This window comes from Nerophis lumbriciformis, linkage group LG13, assembly GCF_033978685.3.
Source record: "Nerophis lumbriciformis linkage group LG13, RoL_Nlum_v2.1, whole genome shotgun sequence".
Taxonomy (NCBI): domain Eukaryota; kingdom Metazoa; phylum Chordata; class Actinopteri; order Syngnathiformes; family Syngnathidae; genus Nerophis; species Nerophis lumbriciformis.
In genome coordinates, this window is record NC_084560.2 from 44770421 (window position 1) to 44790022 (window position 19602).

Below are 19602 nucleotides of genomic sequence, written 5' to 3' on the forward strand. Positions count from 1 at the left end.
AGAAATTTAGGGATTTCAACATCTACGCTCCATAATATCATCAAAAGGTTCAGAGAATCTGGAGAAATCACTCCACGTAAGCGGCATGGCCGGAAACCAACATTGAATGACCGTGACCTTCCATCCCTCAGACGGCACTGTATCAAAAAGCGACATCAATCTCTAAAGGATATCACCACATGGGCTCAGGAACACTTCAGAAAACCACTGTCACTATATACAGTTGGTCGCTACATCTGTAAGTGCAAGTTAAAGCTCTACTATGCAAAGCCAAAGCCATTTATCAACATTATCCAGAAATGGGGCCCGAGATCATCTAAGATGGACTCATGCAAAGTGGAAAAGTGTTCTGTGGTCTGACGAGTCCACATTTCAAATTGTTTTTGGAAATATTCGACATCGTGTCATCCGGACCAAAGGGGAAGCGAACCATCCAGACTGTTAGACGCAAAGTTGAAAAGCCAGCATGTGTGATGGTATGGGGGCGCATTAGTGCCCAAGACATGGGTAACTTACACATCTGTGAAGGCACCATTCATGCTGAAAGGTACATACAGGTTTTGGAACAACATATGCTGCCATCTAAGCACCGTCTGCTTATTTCAGCAAGACAATGCCAAGCCACATTCAGCACGTGTTCCAACAGCGTGGCTTTGTAAAAAAAAGAGTGCGGGTGTGCTTTCCTGGCCCGCCTGCAGTCCAGACCTGTCTCCCATCGAAAATGTGTGGCGCATTATGAAGCGTAAAATACGACAGCGAAGACCCCCGGACTGTTGAACGACTGAAGCTCTACATAAAACAAGAATGGGAAAGAATTCCACTTTCAAAGCTTCAACAATTAGTTTCCTCAGTTCCCAATCGTTTATTGAGTGTTGTTAAAAGAAAAGGTGATGTAACACAGTGGTGAACATGCCCTTTCCCAACTACTTTGGCACCATGAAATTCTAAGTTAATTATTATTTGCAAAAAAAAAAAAAACCAAGGCTATAATTGAATAAACGCTATAAAAATGCTAGCAAATTGCTTGAAAATGCCATTCCTAACACAGAAGCGTAAAGAAACAACAGCAGACCAAAGAGGCTGTTCATGAGTAGCTGTGAACAATAGCTGCAACAAGCAACCCCCAGCTTCCTCCCACTTCTACTACGACTACTACTACTACTTCTACTAGAAACACATTTGCATGGCGGCACATTGTGATGTAAATACACACATGCATCTAAATCCAACGAGCAGCTAAATTGTCCAATTCCAGCGCTCTTACAGTGCGGAGCGATTTAGAATGCATCAGCATTAGAATTATCATCTGGAGTGCTCACGTTTAGGAAAACACCAGTGGCATTCAATTGCTGCTCAAGCTTGAAAGAAAACAACACGGGAAGACAATCGAAGGTAAAGGTTGTGGGTGTCCATGTTGCACATCTTTAAGCAAGAAGGCCCATACAGTAAGTGGTCAATTAACGCTTCCTTCAGGAGACTGACTCCTGAAAGCTCGTTTTTGTGCTTTTTAACTTGAGTTTTCCAACGGAATGCGACACCACCCTCGTTGGCAACAACAAACGAGTATAATAATCAACCAAAAAAAAAAAAACCTAAGGCTATGTCTCTACACTAAGTCGGATAAACTTTTAAACAAATAATTATTTAGCCTAAGCCCCGTTTCAGCCACGCTAAACTATCATTTAAGGGACCTTAACATATACATATATACATACAGGTAAAAGCCAGTAAATTAGAATATTTTGAAAAACTTGATTTATTTTGCATTCAAAAGGTGTAACTTGTACATTATATTTATTCATTGCACACAGACTGATGCATTCAAATGTTTATTTCATTTAATTTTGATGATTTGAAGTGGCAACAAATGAAAATCCAAAATTCCGTGTGTCACAAAATTAGAATATTACTTAAGGCTAATACAAAAAAAGGATTTTTAGAAATGTTGGCCAACTGAAAAGTATGAAAATGAAAAATATGAGCATGTACAATACTCAATACTTGGTTGGAGCTCCTTTTGCCTCAATTACTGCGTTAATGCGGCGTGGCATGGAGTCGATGAGTTTCTGGCACTGCTCAGGTGTTATGAGAGCCCAGGTTGCTCTGATAGTGGCCTTCAACTCTTCTGCGTTTTTGGGTCTGGCATTCTGCATCTTCCTTTTCACAATACCCCACAGATTTTCTATGGGGCTAAGGTCAGGGGAGTTGGCGGGCCAATTTAGAACAGAAATACCATGGTCCGTAAACCAGGCACGGGTAGATTTTGCGCTGTGTGCAGGCGCCAAGTCCTGTTGGAACTTGAAATCTCCATCTCCATAGAGCAGGTCAGCAGCAGGAAGCATGAAGTGCTCTAAAACTTGCTGGTAGACGGCTGCGTTGACCCTGGATCTCAGGAAACAGAGTGGACCGACACCAGCAGATGACATGGCACCCCAAACCATCACTGATGGTGGAAACTTTACACTAGACTTCAGGCAACGTGGATCCTGTGCCTCTCCTGTCTCCCGCCAGACTCTGGGACCTCGATTTCCAAAGGAAATGCAAAATTTGCATGGTTGGGTGATGGTTTGGGGTGCCATGTCATCTGCTGGTGTCGGTCCACTCTGTTTCCTGAGATCCAGGGTCAACGCAGCCGTCTACCAGCAAGTTTTAGAGCACTTCATGCTTCCTGCTGCTGACCTGCTCTATGGAGATGGAGATTTCAAGTTCCAACAGGACTTGGCGCCCGCACACAGCGCAAAATCTACCCGTGCCTGGTTTACGGACCATGGTATTTCTGTTCTAAATTGGCCCGCCAACTCCCCTGACCTTAGCCCCATAGAAAATCTGTGGGGTATTGTGAAAAGGAAGATGCAGAATGTCAGACCCAAAAACGCAGAAGAGTTGAAGGCCACTATCAGAGCAACCTGGGCTCTCATAACACCTGAGCAGTGCCAGAAACTCATCGACTCCATGCCACGCCGCATTAACGCAGTAATTGAGGCAAAAGGAGCTCCAACCAAGTATTGAGTATTGTACATGCTCATATTTTTCATTTTCATACTTTTCAGTTGGCCAACATTTCTAAAAATCCCTTTTTTGTATTAGCCTTAAGTAATATTCTAATTTTGTGACACACGGAATTTTGGATTTTCATTTGTTGCCACTTCAAATCATCAAAATTAAATGAAATAAACATTTGAATGCATCAGTCTGTGTGCAATGAATAAATATAATGTACAAGTTACACCTTTTGAATGCAATTACTGAAATAAATCAAGTTTTTCAAAATATTCTAATTTACTGGCTTTTACCTGTATGACTTTAAAGCATAACCAAGCATGCATCAATATACAGTAGCTCTTGTCTCAAAGTAGGTGTACTGTCACCACCTGTCACATCACCCCCTTAACTTATTTAGAGGTTTTTTTACTGTTTTCCTGTGTAGTGTTTTAGTTCTTGTCTTACGCTCCTATTTTGGTGGCTTTTTCTCTTTTTTTGGTATTTTCCTGTAGCAGTTTCATGTCTTCCTTTGAGCGATATTTCCCGCATCTACTTTGTTTTAGCAATCAAAAATATTTCAGTTGTTTTTATCCTCCTTTGTGGGGACATTGTTAATTGTCATGTCATGTTCGGATGTACATTGTGGACGCCGTCTTTGCTCCACAGTAAGTCTTTGCTGTCGTCCAGCATTCTGTTTTTGTTTACTTTGTAGCCACTTCAGTTTTAGTTTCATTCTGCATAGCCTTTCCTAAACTTCAATGCGTTTTCTTAGGGGCACTCACCTTTTGTTTATTTTTTGGTTTAAGCATTAGATACCTTTTTACCTTCACACTGCTGTTTCCGACATCTACAAAGCAATTAGCTACCTGCTGCCACCTACTGATATAGAAGAGTATTACACGGTTAATCTGCCAAGCTCTAGACAGCACCGACACTCAACAACAACACATCATTTGCAGACTATAATTACTGGTTTGCAAAAAATATTTTTAACCCAAATAGGTGAAATGAGCTGATCTCCCACGGCACACCAGACTGTATCTCACGGCACACTAGTGTGCCGCGGCACAGTGGTTGAAAAACAGTGGTTTAAGGGACCTTATATATATATAAATTAACATTTTTATATATATAAAACATTTTTTACAGGTGTAAAAATATAAATCTAATTATCCAAGTGTGATAATTTCTTAAAACATCAATTTATATCAGTGGTCCCCAACCATATTTAAAAAAATATATATTATTTTTTATTAAATCAACATAAAAAACACAAGATACACTTACAATTAGTGCACCAACGCAAAAAACCTCCCTCCCCCATTCACACTCATTCACACTACATTATATATCAATATAGATCAATACAGTCTGCAGGGATACAGTCCGTAAGCACGCATGATTGTATTTTTTTTATGACCAAAAAAACAACAAACGAAACAAAAATAGCAAAAAAAAATAAATAACATTTATGTATATGTATATATATATATATATATATATATATATATATATGTATATATATATATATTTTACTACTACACTCTTCCATTGTGGCGACATGTACGCATGTTGTATAATGACATACAGTATATTGTAATGTAAGCACACATAATTGTATTTTTTTTATGACCAAAAAAACAAAAAACAAACGAAACAAAAATAACAAAAAAATAAATAACATGTATATATATATATATATATATATATATATATATATATATATTACTACCACACTCTTCCATTGTGGCGACATGTACGCATGTTGTATAATGACATACAGTATATTGTAATGTAAGCACACATAATTGTATTTTTTTTATGACCAAAAAAACAAAAAACAAACGAAACAAAAATAACTAAAAAATAAATAACATTTATGTATATATACCGTATTTTCCGCACTATAAGGCGCACCTAAAAACCACAAATTTTCTCAAAAGCTGACAGTGCGCCTTATAACCCGGTGCGCTTTATATATGGATAAATATTAAGATTCATTTTCATAAAGTTTCGGTCTCGCAACTACGGTAAACAGCCGCCATCTTTTTTCCCGGTAGAACAGGAAGCGCTTCTTCTTCTACGCAAGCAACCGCCAAGGTAAGCACCCGCCCCCATAGAACAGGAAGCGCTTCTTCTTCTACTGTAAGCAACCACCCGCCCGCGTAGAAGAAGAAAAAGCGCGCGGATATCACCGTACGTTTCATTTCCTTTGTGTGTTTACATCTGTAAAGACCACAAAATGGCTCCTACTAAGCGACAGGTATCCGGTTCATGAAAAGACGCAATCTCTCCATCCGCACACGGATTACTATTTCACAGCAACTGATATTCCTGTGAACCGCACTGTGGATACAACGGGAGCACGTACGGTGAATATTCGCACCACAGGGAATGAGAAGTCATCCTTCACTGTGGTTCTAGCTTGCCATGCTAATGGCCAGAAACTTCCACCCATGGTGATATTCAAAAGGAAGACCTTGCCAAAAGAGACCTTTCCAGCCGGCGTCATCATAAAAGCTAACTCGAAGGGATGGATGAAGAAAAGATGAGCGAGTGGTTAAGGTAAGGTTAAGTTTACGCGAAGAGGCCGGGTGGCTTTTTTCACGCAGCTCTGTCCATGTTGATATACGTATGTTTGTGATTGCACATTTGCGTACATTTTGGGAGTGAACAGAGTTGTTAGAACGCTGGTTTTTAATATATTATTAAAGTTTGACTGACCTATCTGACTGTTTTTTTGACATTCCTTTAGCGCAGTTAGATGCGGCTTATAACACGGGGCGGCTTATAGGTGGACAAAGTTTTGAAATATGCCGTTCATTGAAGGCGCGGCTTATAACCCAGGGCGCCTTATGGTGCGGAAAATACGGTAGTATATAGAAAAAATAGGATAACAAGTAGTCTACCTTGTGTGGATTGAGTCTCAGTGTGTGTGTGTGAGGAAGTATAGGGCTACATTATAAGGTAGGAACAGATGGAGAATGTTGATTCATCAGGCGGGCCCTTTATCTATGTTTAAAGTTAGTGAGTGAAGATGAGGAGTTTGCAATACATAGGTGACTATTCCAGAGTAAAAGACCTCTGTGTTTGATGGAAAACTGGCTAAGAGTCTTTCTGTGTGGAGTTTGAACGTTCTCCCCGTGACTACTTCCTCCCACCTCCAAAGACATGCACCTGGGGATAGGCTCCTCCCACCTCCAAAGACATGCACCTGGGGATAGGCTCCTCCCACCTCCAAAGTCATGCACCTGGGGATAGGCTCCTCCCACCTCCAAAGACATGCACCTGGGGATAGGCTCCTCCTACCTCCAAAGTCATGCACCTGGGGATAGGCTCCTCCCACCTCCAAAGTCATGCACCTGGGGATAGGCTCCTCCCACCTCCAAAGTCATGCACCTGGAGATAGGCCCCTCCCACCTCCAAAGACATGCACCTGGGGATAGGCCCCTCCCAACTTCAAAGACATGCACTTGGGGATAGGCCCCTCCGAACTCCAAAGACATGCACCTGGGGATAGGCCCCTCCCACCTCCAAAGACATGCACCTGGGGATAGGCTCCTCCCACCTCCAAAGACATGCACCTGGGGATAGGCCCCTCCCACCTCCAAAGACATGCACCTGGGGATAGGTTGATTGGCAACACTAAAATGGGCCCTAGTGTGTAAATGTGAGTGTGAATGTTTGTCTATCTGTGTTGGCCCTGTGATGAGGTGGCGACTTGTCCAGGGTGTACGCCGCCTTCCGCCGGAATACACCCCCCGCAACCCCGAAAGGGACAAGCGGTAGAAGATGGATGGATATTCTAATGTATATTTTTCTCTATTGTTTGCCAGTTGCAATCAAACAATGCCATATTTGCTTTACACAGCCAGAGGCCCAATTTCAAACAAATAAGGCCTTTTTTTTTTTTTTTGTGCACGTAAATTCATTGTGAGTTGGATTGACGAATGACAAACTAAAGGAAGCTGCTATAGCGAGCGCTTTTGTCACGCACGACATCCCTCATAATGGCAAGCGGAGCCCCTGCACGTCAAGCAGAGGTGGTGCACCGTCCCTAGGGTCCAGTATCACAGCAGGTTAACCTGCCACTGCTTTTTTTTTTTTTTTTTTTTTTTTTCCAAAGGACTGATTGCTAGGCCCCCCTGCTGCTTGAAGTAAACCAACAATTTTCCATCAGCAGGGGAGGTGGCTTTATTAGTAAAGGTGGGGGTGGGGGGAATGAAGTTCATAAATTTAAGATGGATGAACTTAATCCCTTTTAGAGCACCCCCATTTGTCAGATTTAATCCTGTACAATTATTAGAGTGCATTTCTTAATTGTTTTAATTTAATTTTCAAAATCTAAATGATAACAATCAAAGTCACATTTGTTGGGTGTTTTAACACTTCGCTGCCTTCCTTTGTAGACTGGATTGACACCTTATTGTGTCAGCATAGCATGCATGGTTCCATGGTAACCAAAAACATTAGCAATCATTCACTAAACATTGTTTTTACCAACAAATCTTTGAAAAATAATTTAAAAAAAACTACATCAATTAAGATTTCATCTGATGGCATAGACCAGGGGTGCTCACACTTTTTCAGCAGGCGAGCTACTTTTCAATTGATCAAGTCGTGGGGATCTACCTCATTCATATACCGTATTTTCCGCACTATAAGGCGCACCTAAAAACCACAAATTTACTCAAAAGCTGACAGTGCGCCTTATAACCCGGTGCGCTTTATATATGGATAAATATTAAGATTCATTTTCATAAAGTTTCGGTCTCGCAACTTCGGTAAACAGCCGCCATCTTTTTTCCCCGTAGAACAGGAAGCGCTTCTTCTTCTACGCAAGCAACCGCCAAGGTAAGCACCCGCCCCCATAGAACAGGAAGCGCTTCTTCTTCTACTGTAAGCAACCACCCGCCCGCGTAGAAGAAGAAAAAGCGCGCGGATATCACCGTACGTTTCATTTCCTTTGTGTGTTTACATCTGTAAAGACCACAAAATGGCTCCTACTAAGCGACAAGGATCCGGTTCATGAAAAGACGCAATCTCTCCATCCGCACACGGATTACTATTTCACAGCAACTGATATTCCTGTGAACCGCACTGTGGATACAACGGGAGCACGTACGGTGAATATTCGCACCACAGGGAATGAGAAGTCATCCTTCACTGTGGTTCTAGCTTGCCATGCTAATGGCCAGAAACTTCCATCCATGGTGATTATCAAAAGGAAGACCTTGCCAAAAGAGACCTTTCCAGCCGGCGTCATCATAAAAGCTAACTCGAAGGGATGGATGGATGAAGAAAAGATGAGCGAGTGGTTAAGGTAAGTTTAAGTTTACGCGAAGAGGCCGGGTGGCTTTTTTCACGCAGCTCTGTCCATGTTGATATACGTATGTTTGTGATTGCACATTTGCGTACATTTTGGGAGTGAACAGAGTTGTTAGAACGCTGTTTTTTAATATATTATTAAAGTTTGACTGACCTATCTGACTGTTTTTTTGATATTCCTTTAGCGCAGTTAGATGCGGCTTACAACACGGGGCGGCTTATAGGTGGACAAAGTTTTGAAATATGCCGTTCATTGAAGGCGCGGCTTATAACCCAGGGCGCCTTATGGTGCGGAAAATACGGTATATTAAATTTATATTTACTTATTTATGAAATATATGTTTTTGTTAACAAGTTAAAGGTGTTTAAAGATAATGCAAGCATGTTTAACACATATAGTTAATATTGTTAACAAGTTAAAGGTGTTTAAAGATAATACAAGCATGTTTAACACATATAGATTCCTTTCTTTCATGAAGACAAGAATATAAGTTGGTGTATTACCTGATTGTGATGACTTGCATTGATTGGAATCAGACAGTGGTGCTAAAAACGTCCGCATTTTCGAATGGAGGAGAAAAAAAGTCCTCCTTTCTGTCCAATACCACATGAAAGTGGTTGGTTTTTGGCATCTTATTTGTCCAGCCTCCGTACTCCTTTGTATACACTTTACAAGAAATACATTGTCGGCAAACTCCGTAGCTTGCTAGCTTGTGCACGCCAGCTTTCTGAGACTCTTATTTTGATAGCGCAGGCAGGATGAAGCAGAGCTTTTATTGTGCAACTGTGCAGTCGGTCTTTGGAGTTTTGACGACAGGTACGGCGCCAGAGTCTGTTGAAATAAAGTGTTTCTCGCCTTCCAGTCGGTAATTTTAATGAGCTGGCAGCAGCCAGCGTCATCTCAGAAGACCCTCGGGTGCCGTGAATGTCAATCAAGTGACAAAAGTGACGTCATAGTGAAGATTTATGATCGCTCATTTTTAGGACTATTTTTTTAATGCCTGGCTGGTGATCGACTGACACACCCTCCGAGATCGACCGGTAGATCGCGATCGACGTAATGAGCACCCCTGGCAGAGACTCTAAACCAGTGGTTCTTAACCTTGTTGGAGGTAGCGAACCCCAGCAGTTTCATATGCGCATTCACCCAACCCTTCTTTAGTGAAAAATTAAAAAAAATGTTTTCAAATTCAAGACAAAGTTATATGTTTTTGGTAACACTTTAGTATGGGGAACATATTCTAAGTAACAAAGACTTAATTTAGAGTTATTTGGTTGGGGTTAGGGTTAGAGCCAGGGTTAAAGGGTTAGGGTTATAATAAGGCCATGCCGAATAAGGCATTAATAAGTACTTAAAGGGGAACATTATCACAATTTCAGAAGGGTTAAAACCATTAAAAATCAGTTCCCAGTGGCTTATTTTATTTTTGGAAGTTTTTTTCAAAATTTTACCCATCACGCAATATCCCTAAAAAAAAGTTTCAAAGTGCCTGATTTTAACCATTTTTCCTGTGACGTCACATAGTGAAGCCAACACAAACAAACATGGCGGAAAGAACAGCAAGCTATAGCGACATTAGCTCGGATTCAGACTCGGATTTCAGCGGTTTAAGCGATTCAGCAGATTACGCATGTATTGAAACGGATGGTTGTAGTGTGGAGGCAGGTAGCCAAAACCAAATTGAAGAAGAAACTGAAGCTATTGAGCCATATCGGTTTGAACCGTATGCAAGCGAAACCGACGAAAACGACACGACAGCCAGCGACACGGGAGAAAGCGAGGACGAATTCGGCGATCGCCTTCTAACCAACGATTGGTATGTGTTTGTTTGGCATTAAAGGAAACTAACAACTATGAACTAGGTTTACAGCATATGAAATACATTTGGCAACAACATGCACTTTGAGAGTGCAGACAGCCCAATTTTTATCAATTAATATATTCTGTAGACATACCCTCATGTCAGCAGGCCAGGGAAGCTAGGGTCGATATTCTTCTCTTGATCATCTTGGGACAGTGTGAGCCAAGACATCCAGGGGGTTTAGCTCGCTCGTCTGTGGGAACAAACTGCCGCCATTGCTTGCCGTGCTACCGAGGTCCTTTGTCCCTGAATTGCTCACACACTCCGGCAGATTCAATGGGGGTCTGGCGGCAGATTTCTTTGACTTTATGGTTGGAAATGCATCTGCTTTGAGTGTCGCAGGATATCCACACATTCTTGCCATCTCTGTCGTAGCATAGCTTTCGTGGGTAAAGTGTGCGGAACAAACGTCCAATTTCTTGCCACTTTGGCATCTTTGGGCCACTGGTGCAACTTGAATCCGTCCCTGTTGGTGTTGTTACACCCTCCGACAACACACCGACGAGGCATGATGTCTCCAACGTACGGAAAACAGTCGAAAAAACGGAAAATAACAGAGCTGTTTTGACCCGGTGTTTGAGAAAATGGCGGATTGCTTCCCGATGCGACGTCACAACATCGCTCCGAGAGCGAATATTTAATTCGCCAAAATTCACCCATTTAGAGTTCGGAAATCGGTTAAAAAAATACATGGTCTTTTTTCTGCAACATCAAGACATATGTATTGACGCTTACATAGGTCTGCTGATAATGTTCCCCTTTAATAATGACTAGTTAAGAGCCAATATGTTACTAATTTGCATGTTAATAAGCAACTAATTAATGGTGAATATGTTCCCCATACTAAAGTGTTACCATGTTTTTTTACTGGTGCACAAAATGAAGCGTGCATGAACATCACCTTGTTCAAACAACAAAACCAACACAGTGCATAAACTCACAACAAATTACACACCTGCAAATCAGTCAGACTTCTGCTGTTGCCGTATCCGTAATACGCAGACAGGGAGAAGATTTATTTACAAGATGAGTCGGGTGTGTCTTGACCTCCGCCGAACCCCTGAGGCCGACTCACCGAACCCCTAGGGTTCCATCGAACCCAGGTTAAGAACCACTGTTCTAAACTGACGAAAAACTTTACATAATAACTAACTCTATTAAAGGCATTGAAATACAGGAATAATTAAGTATGACTAGAGACAGTTATTAGAATACACCAAGTAACCACTACTTTCTAAAATGAATAATATAATATATTCCGTTTGATAACTACACTGTGAAGTATTTTCAAACACCCGCTTAAGTTGCTGAATATACATTATTCATTTCAAAGATAAAATAAAAACAAGAACTGTTCCAACGTTAGATTTGAGTTGCTCAATGTCAGGACCTAATTCAACAAGTTCTCAACGTTGTTTTAATGTCTTGTGCCTGCTGAGAAAGGACTGTTTGAACAAAAATGTCAGACTTTGTTAGTTTTGAAACATTGGTTATTGAGATTTTTTTTGTGTGTCCTGTCATGACAGATGTCTTCACTGAATTTGGCGATTATCGTTGAAACTGGTAGCAGGGGATATTAACACATACTTGCCAACCCTCCCGAATTTTCCGAGAGACTCCCGAAATTCAGCGGCTCACCCGAAAACCTCCCGGGACAAATATTCTCACGAAAATCTCCCAATTTTCAGCCGGAGCTGGAGGCCACGCCCCCTCCAGCTCCATGCGGACCTGAGTGAGGACAGCCTTTTTTCATGACAAGAGGACAACAGGGTGACAAGAACTAAATCATCCAGACTAGAGATAAATTGTATTATTATGTTTATTTCACCTAAAAATAAATATATTTATAAATTTTTTTTTAAAATAACTAAATATATTTTTACTATATTTTGCTAAAAACATCAAAAGTAATTGTATTTTTTCTGACTCCTTATTACATCCAGCCATAGAATTATACATTAAAATAAACATATTTGAAATAATTGATTTTAAATTATCATAATAATTCATTTAAAATGACCATATTTAATTATTAAAATAATTGCTTGTTTATCAACAACTTTAGCATTTTATTCATTACATTTTGAAGCTCTCAGAAGCCAAGTTATGATATATTCCTTAATATTTATTTATGCAAGTTTGAAGTATCAATTATCCAAACACAGTTTTGTTTGCATATTTTCAGGATATATATATGTATATATATATATATATATATATATATATATATATATATATATATATATATACCGTATTTTCCGCACTATAAGGCGCACATAAAAACCTCTTAATTTTCTCAAAAGCTGACAGTGCGCCTTATAATCCGGTGCACCTTATATATGGACCAATATTGAGCCACAACAGGTCTCGCAACTACGGGATGCATAACGTAACCCCAGCCTCTACTGTAGCTTCTATTCTATGCGCCTTATAATGCGGTGCGCCTTATATATGAACAAAGTTTTAAAATAGGCCATTCATTGAAGGTGCGCCTTATAATCCGGTGCGCCTTATAGTGCGGAAAATACGGTATGTATGAAATACTTGACTTGGTGAATTCTAGCTGTCAATATACTCCTCCCCTCTTAACCACGCCCCCCCCCCACCACCTCCCGAAATCGGAGGTCCCAAGGTTGGCAAGTATGCAGATGTCTTCATTGAATTTGGCGATTATCGTTGAAACTGGTAGCAGGGGATATTAACAATCTCAAAAATATAAAATGGTTAACCAGGCTCGACGCGCTTGCAAATTTTGGGGATTTTTATGTATAAAACAACAACCTAGCTAATGTAGCAGTTCAAATGATACAACAGCATGTAAACAATATGGTTATTCTGAACATGGATCTCTAACGTCAACCGTAGCAGAAAATCAATAGCATCCTCCCGATATGTGAATTCAGGACAAAACACCCAAATAGATTCAAAACAAGCAAGAGAAAAGGAAACATTCAAACACAAACCGTGACGATGTTGGGTTAAAAAAAAAAAGAACCCACACACAAGTTAGAGGGCGTACAAGAAGAACCGTATGCTTTTCAAGGTCCCCATTTGTTTTTCCATGTTCCGCTGTCACGCTGTTGATCCGCGGAGGGTTAAAAGGCCATCGCTGGGATTACGGCACATGTAAAGACCCCATACTGTGGCTTGACATGTCCACCAGCCTACCATGCATTTTTCTCTGACAAAGCAGGGTCACGCTCGGACCAAGGAGGCATGAAATGTTTTTTGAACGTGCATTGGAAAAGATGAGCCGAGCTAGCGAGAACCTGTACCCGCCAAAAAAGGTTACTGCGTTAAAGGCACGTTTTGTAGGTTACAAAGAGCCATGCTGCAAAGTCAAGCTGCCAAATAAAAATGTCACCAACTCGTGGACAGAGTCTTTGTCACCAGCCGAGTATTAGGACTTTCTACTAATAAGTCGTGGTCAAGTTGGTCCGTTTACAAACACACATATTGTAAATGTTATCTTGAAATCGGGCTACTCCCAATACCACCGTATTGTTTCAGTAATATTTGTTATTTCATACTGAACTAGAGGGAAAATACATGACATTTGAAATGTAAGTCTCAGCAAAATACAGTATCAAATGTCTCTTTTGCAAAAGTGTGGAAGAAAACAAAAGAGACAGGATTGTCAGAACTGACTGTCGCATTAACCTCACTTCAAATGTTGTCTTGCAGAAAAAAAGTTGAATCTAGGGAATTCATGGGCGCCATATATGCCATCAATGCCTCTTTTACAATAGTGGAAGAGAACTAAAGAGATAGGACAGAACGTCAATTACATAAAACTACATACGAAAAAAAATGATGTGTTATTGTCATACTTGCCAACAATTTCAGAAGGGTTAAAACCATTAAAAATCAGTTCTCAGTGGCTTATTTTATTTTTCAGTTTTTTTCAAAATTTTACCCATCACGCAATATCCCTAAAAAAAGCTTCAAAGTGCCTGATTTTAACCATCGTTATATACACCCGTCCATTTTCCTGTGACGTCACATAGTGAAGCAAACACAAACAAACATGGCGCATAGAACAGCAAGCTATAGCGACATTAGCTCGGATTCAGACTCGGATTTCAGCGGCTTAAGCGATTCAACAGATTACGCATGTATTGAAACGGATGGTTGTAGTGTGGAGGCAGGTAGCGAAAACGAAATTGAAGAAGAAACTGAAGCTATTGAGCCATATCGGTTTGAACCGTATGCAAGCGAAACCGACGAAAACGACACGACAGCCAGCGACACGGGAGAAAGCGAGGACGAATTCGGCGATCGCCTTCTAACCAACGATTGGTATGTGTTTGTTTGGCATTAAAGGAAACTAACAACTATGAACTAGGTTTACAGCATATGAAATACATTTGGCAACAACATGCACTTTGAGAGTGCAGACAGCCCAATTTTCATCAATTAATATATTCTGTAGACATACCCTCATCCGCTATCTTTTCCTGAAAGCTGATCTGTCCAGTTTTGACGTTGATGTCAGCAGGCCAAGGGTCGATATTCTTCTCTTGATCATCTTCGGTGGCATAAGGGACGGTGTGAGCCAAGACATCTAGGGGGTTTAGCTCGTCTGCGGAAACAAACTGCCGCCATTGCTTGCCGTGCTACCGAGGTCCTTTGTCCCTGAATTGCTCACACACTCCGGCAGATTCAATGGGGGTCTGGCGGCAGATTTCTTTGACTTTATCGTTGGAAATGCATCTGCTTTGAGTGTCGCAGGATATTGTTGCGTTTTGGACCAGTTGTTCCTCCCAGGGAATTCAAGTCACAAGTCGCTCCCAAGCTCTTTACGACACTTAAAGCTGAGTAGAAAAACCACCAGAGACAGAATAGGTATTTTGTAATATATTTGCAAAGCTTTGCATATATACATTGAGACCAGTCCAGCATAGAACATTCTATCGCGCCGCCAAGATGGTCTGCCCGCCGAAAAACCCTCTCCCCTCTTAAGTCCCTGGCAGTCATGTCTCTCTAGCCAAAACAAATGTCCATTATCTCTCTCTCTAACATTCCTCACTTCAAGGTTAAGCACACAGTTTTGCAGACAACCAAAAGACCACATTTGGAAGAAAAGCACTAGCTGTTTTGTAATATGAAAATGAAATGAAAAGAAGTAACACTTAAATTCGGATATATGTAAATATCTGCCTCCGACAATTCCCCCTTCAGATCTTCTAAAAAGATCTTTATCACTAGTACAACACTTCTAAAATACGCCCCTCTCTGAGCAAGCTAGTAAAAAATTAAAAGCATAGTTACATGGGAGATAAACGGATGGAATCTATGTCAATGTCGTCACTGTCAGGGAAGGAAACTAGCATTTCTCGAAAGTCACCACTTTGCTTGCCCCCCTTCAGTGACAGGTGCTACAGAGGGGGCATAAGGGACGGTGTGAGCCAAGACATCCAGGGGGTTTAGCTCGCTCGTCTGCGGGAACAAACTGCCGCCATTGCTTGCCGCGCTACCGAGGTCCTTTGTCCCTGAATTGCTCACACACTCCGGCAGATTCAATGGGGGTCTGGCGGCAGATTTCTTTGACTTTATCGTTGGAAATGCATCTGCTTTGAGTGTCGCAGGATATCCACACATTCTTGCCATCCCTGTCGTAGCATAGCTTTCGTCGGTAAAGTGTGCGGAACAAATTTCGTCCAATTTCTTGCCACTTTCGCATCTTTGGGCCACTGGTGCAACTTGAATCCGTCCCTGTTGGTGTTGTTACACCCTCCGACAACACACCGACGAGGCATGATGTCTCCAAGGTACGGAAAACAGTCGAAAAAACGGAAAATAACAGAGCTGATTTGACTCGGTGTTTGAGAAAATGGCGGATTGCTTCCCAATGTGACGTCACAACGAATAATAGAAAGGCGTTTAATTCGCCAAAATTCACCCATTCAGAGTTCGGAAATCGGTTAAAAAAATTCATGGTCTTTTTTCTGCAACATCAAGGTATATATTGACGCTTACATAGGTCTGCTGATAATGTTCCCCTTTAAGATATAAAATCCAGATTGACAGAAAGTCGCATACGGATGAAAACATAACCTCCTCGGCTGAGGTCATTACGTCTAACAGCTCTGTGCTTAAAGGCGTCTTTAACGAGGCCTGTTTGCCCATCAACCATCTCTCTGCCGTTAATGAGGGGCCTGTGCGCACAAGGACACGCCGAGGGCCGCGTGCTAGTTACCGATCAGCATGGGAGCTCTCCATAATCCTTCAGCTGATGAACTCATCTGTCTGTATGTCCACTCGGCCGGTTTAGACGTGTGCTAACATGCCATAAACGCTCTGCTCCTTACCGCGGGGCACCTGATTAAAGACCCGGGGTCCCCAAAGGCATCAGCGCTGCTTAATTCGTCCCTTTTGCTTTTGCGGCACTTCGTCCATTAAAAGGGCGGCAGGAGGGAGGGTTGGGATATTGTCAAGACTCCGATGATTGTCTTTCATCAACATCTTTCAAACAACAGAGGAAAGGTGCAGTTTTTCTCCTACCAGACGTGAAAAACAGTCTGCAGTACGCTTCATTTAAAGGCCTACTGAAATGCGATTTTCTTATTTAAACGGGGATAGCAGGTCCATTCTATGAGTCATACTTGATCATTTCGCGATATTGCCATATTTTTGCTGAAAGGATTTAGTAGAGAACATCGACGATAAAGTCCGCAACTTTTGGTCGCTGATAAAAAAGCCTTGCCTGTACCGGAAGTAGCAGACGAGTAGCGTGACGTCACAGGTTGTGGAGCTCCTCACATCTGCACATTGTTTACAATCATGGCCACCAGCAGCGAGAGCCATTCGGACCGAGAAAGCGACGATTTCCCCGTTAATTTGAGCGAGGATGAAAGATTTGTGGATGAGGAAAGTGAGAGTGAAGGACTAGAGGGCAGTGGGAGCGATTCAGATAGGGAAGATGCTGTGAGAGATATTCAGCTGGGAATGACTAAAACAGTAAATAAACACAAGACATACAGTGGGGCAAAAAAGTATTTAGTCAGCCACCAATTGTGCAAGTTCTCCCACTTAAAATGATAACAGAGGTCTGTAATTTTCATCATAGGTACACTTCAAGTGTGAGAGACAGAATGTGAAAAAAAAATCCAGGAATTCACATTGTAGGATTTTTAAATAATTTATTTGTAAATTATGGTGGAAAATAAGTATTTGGTCAATAACAAAAATTCAACTCAATACTTTGTAATATAACCTTTGTTGGCAATAACAGAGGTCAAACGATTACTATAGGTCTTTACCAGGTTTGCACACACAGTAGCTGGTATTTTGGCCCATTCCTCCATGCAGATCTTCTCGAGAGCAGTGATGTTTTGGGGCTGCCGCCGAGCAACACTGACTTTCAACTCCCTCCACAGATTTTCTATGGGGTTGAGGTCTGGAGACTGGCTAGGCCACTCCAGGACTTTCAAATGCTTCTTACGGAGCCACCCCTTTGTTGCCCGGGCGGTGTGTTTGGGATCATTGTCATGCTGGAAGACACAGCCACGTTTCATCTTCAAAGCTCTCACTGACGGAAGGAGGTTTTGGCTGAAAATCTCACGATACACGGCCCCATTCATTCTTTCCTTAACACGGATCAGTCGGCCTGTCCCCTTAGCAGAAAAACAACCCCAAAGCATGATGTTTCCACCCCCATGCTTCACAGTAGGTATGGTGTTCTTGGGATGCAACTCAGTATTCTTCTTCCTCTAAACACGACGAGTTGAGTTTATACCAAAAAGTTCTATTTTGGTTTCATCTGACCACATGACATTCTCCCAATCCTCTGCTGTATCATCCATGTGCTCTCTGGCAAACTTCAGTCTGGTGCAGGTCTACAATTCTTTTCCTGGTGTCCTTCGACAGCTCTTTGGTCTTGGCCATAGTGAAGTTTGGAGTCTGACTGTTTGAGGCTGTGGACAGGTGTCTTTTATACAGATAACGAGTTCAAACAGGTGCCATTAATACAGGTAACAAGTGGAGGACAGAAGAGCTTCTTAAAGAAGAAGTTACAGGTCTGTGAGAGCCAGAGATCTTCCTTGTTTGAAGTGACCAAATACTTATTTTCCACCATAATTTACAAATAAATTCTTTAAAATTCCTACAATGTGAATTCCTGCATTTTTTTTCACATTCTGTCTCTCACAGTTGAAGTGTACCTATGATGAAAATTACAGACCTCTGTCATCATTTTAAGTGGGAGAACTTGCACAATTGGTTGCTGACTAAATACTTTTTTGCCCCACTGTATATATACTCTATTAGCCACAACACAACCAGGCTTATATTTAATATGCCACAAATTAATCCCGCATAACAAACACCTCCCCCCTCCCGTCCATATAACCCGCCAATACAACTCAAACACCTGCACAACACACTCAATCCCACAGCCCAAAGTACCGTTCACCTCCCCAACGTTCATACAGCACATATATTTCCCCAAATTTACGTACGTGACATGCACATAGCGGCACGCACGTACGGGCAAGCGATCAAATGTTTGGAAGCCGCAGCTGCATGCGTACTCACGGTACCGCGTCTGCGCATCCAACTCAAAGTCCTCCTGGTAAGAGTCTCTGTTGTCCCAGTTCTCCACAGGCCAACGGTAAAGCTTGACTGTCATCTTTCGGGAATGTAAACAATGAAACACCGGCTGTGTTTGTGTTGCTGCAGCCGCCCGCAATACACCGCTTCCCACCTACAGCTTTCTTCTTTGCAGTCTCCATTGTTCATTGAACAAATTTCAAAAGATTCACCAACACAGATGTCCAGAATACTGTGGAATTTTGCGATGAAAACAGACGACTTAATAGCTGTCCCAAAATGTCCTCTACAATCCGTGACGTCACGTGCCGGCGTCATCATATCGAGACGTTTTCAGCAGGATATTTCGCGCGAAATTTAAAATTGCACTTTAGGAAGCTAACCCGGCCGTATTGGCATGTGTTGCAATGTTAAAGGGGAACATTATCACAATTTCAGAAGGGTTAAAACTATCGAAAATCAGTTCCCAGTGGCTTATTTTATTTTTCGAAGTTTTTTTCAAAATTTTACCCATCACGCAATATCCCTAAAAAAAAGCTTCAAAGTGCCTGATTTTAACCATCGTTAGATACACCCGTCCATTTTCCTGTGACGTCACATAGTGATGCCGATACAAACAAACATGGCGGATAGAACAGCAAGCTATAGCGACATTAGCTCGGATTCAGACTCGGATTTCAGCGGCTTAAGCGATTCAACAGATTACGCATGTATTGAAACGGATGGTTGTAGTGTGGAGGCAGGTAGCGAAAACGAAATTGAAGAAGAAACTGAAGCTATTGACATACTTGCCAACCTTGAGACCTCCGATTTCGGGAGGTTGGGGGTGGGGGGTGGGGGGCGTGGTTGGGGTGGGGCGGGGGGCGTTGTTGGGGGCGTG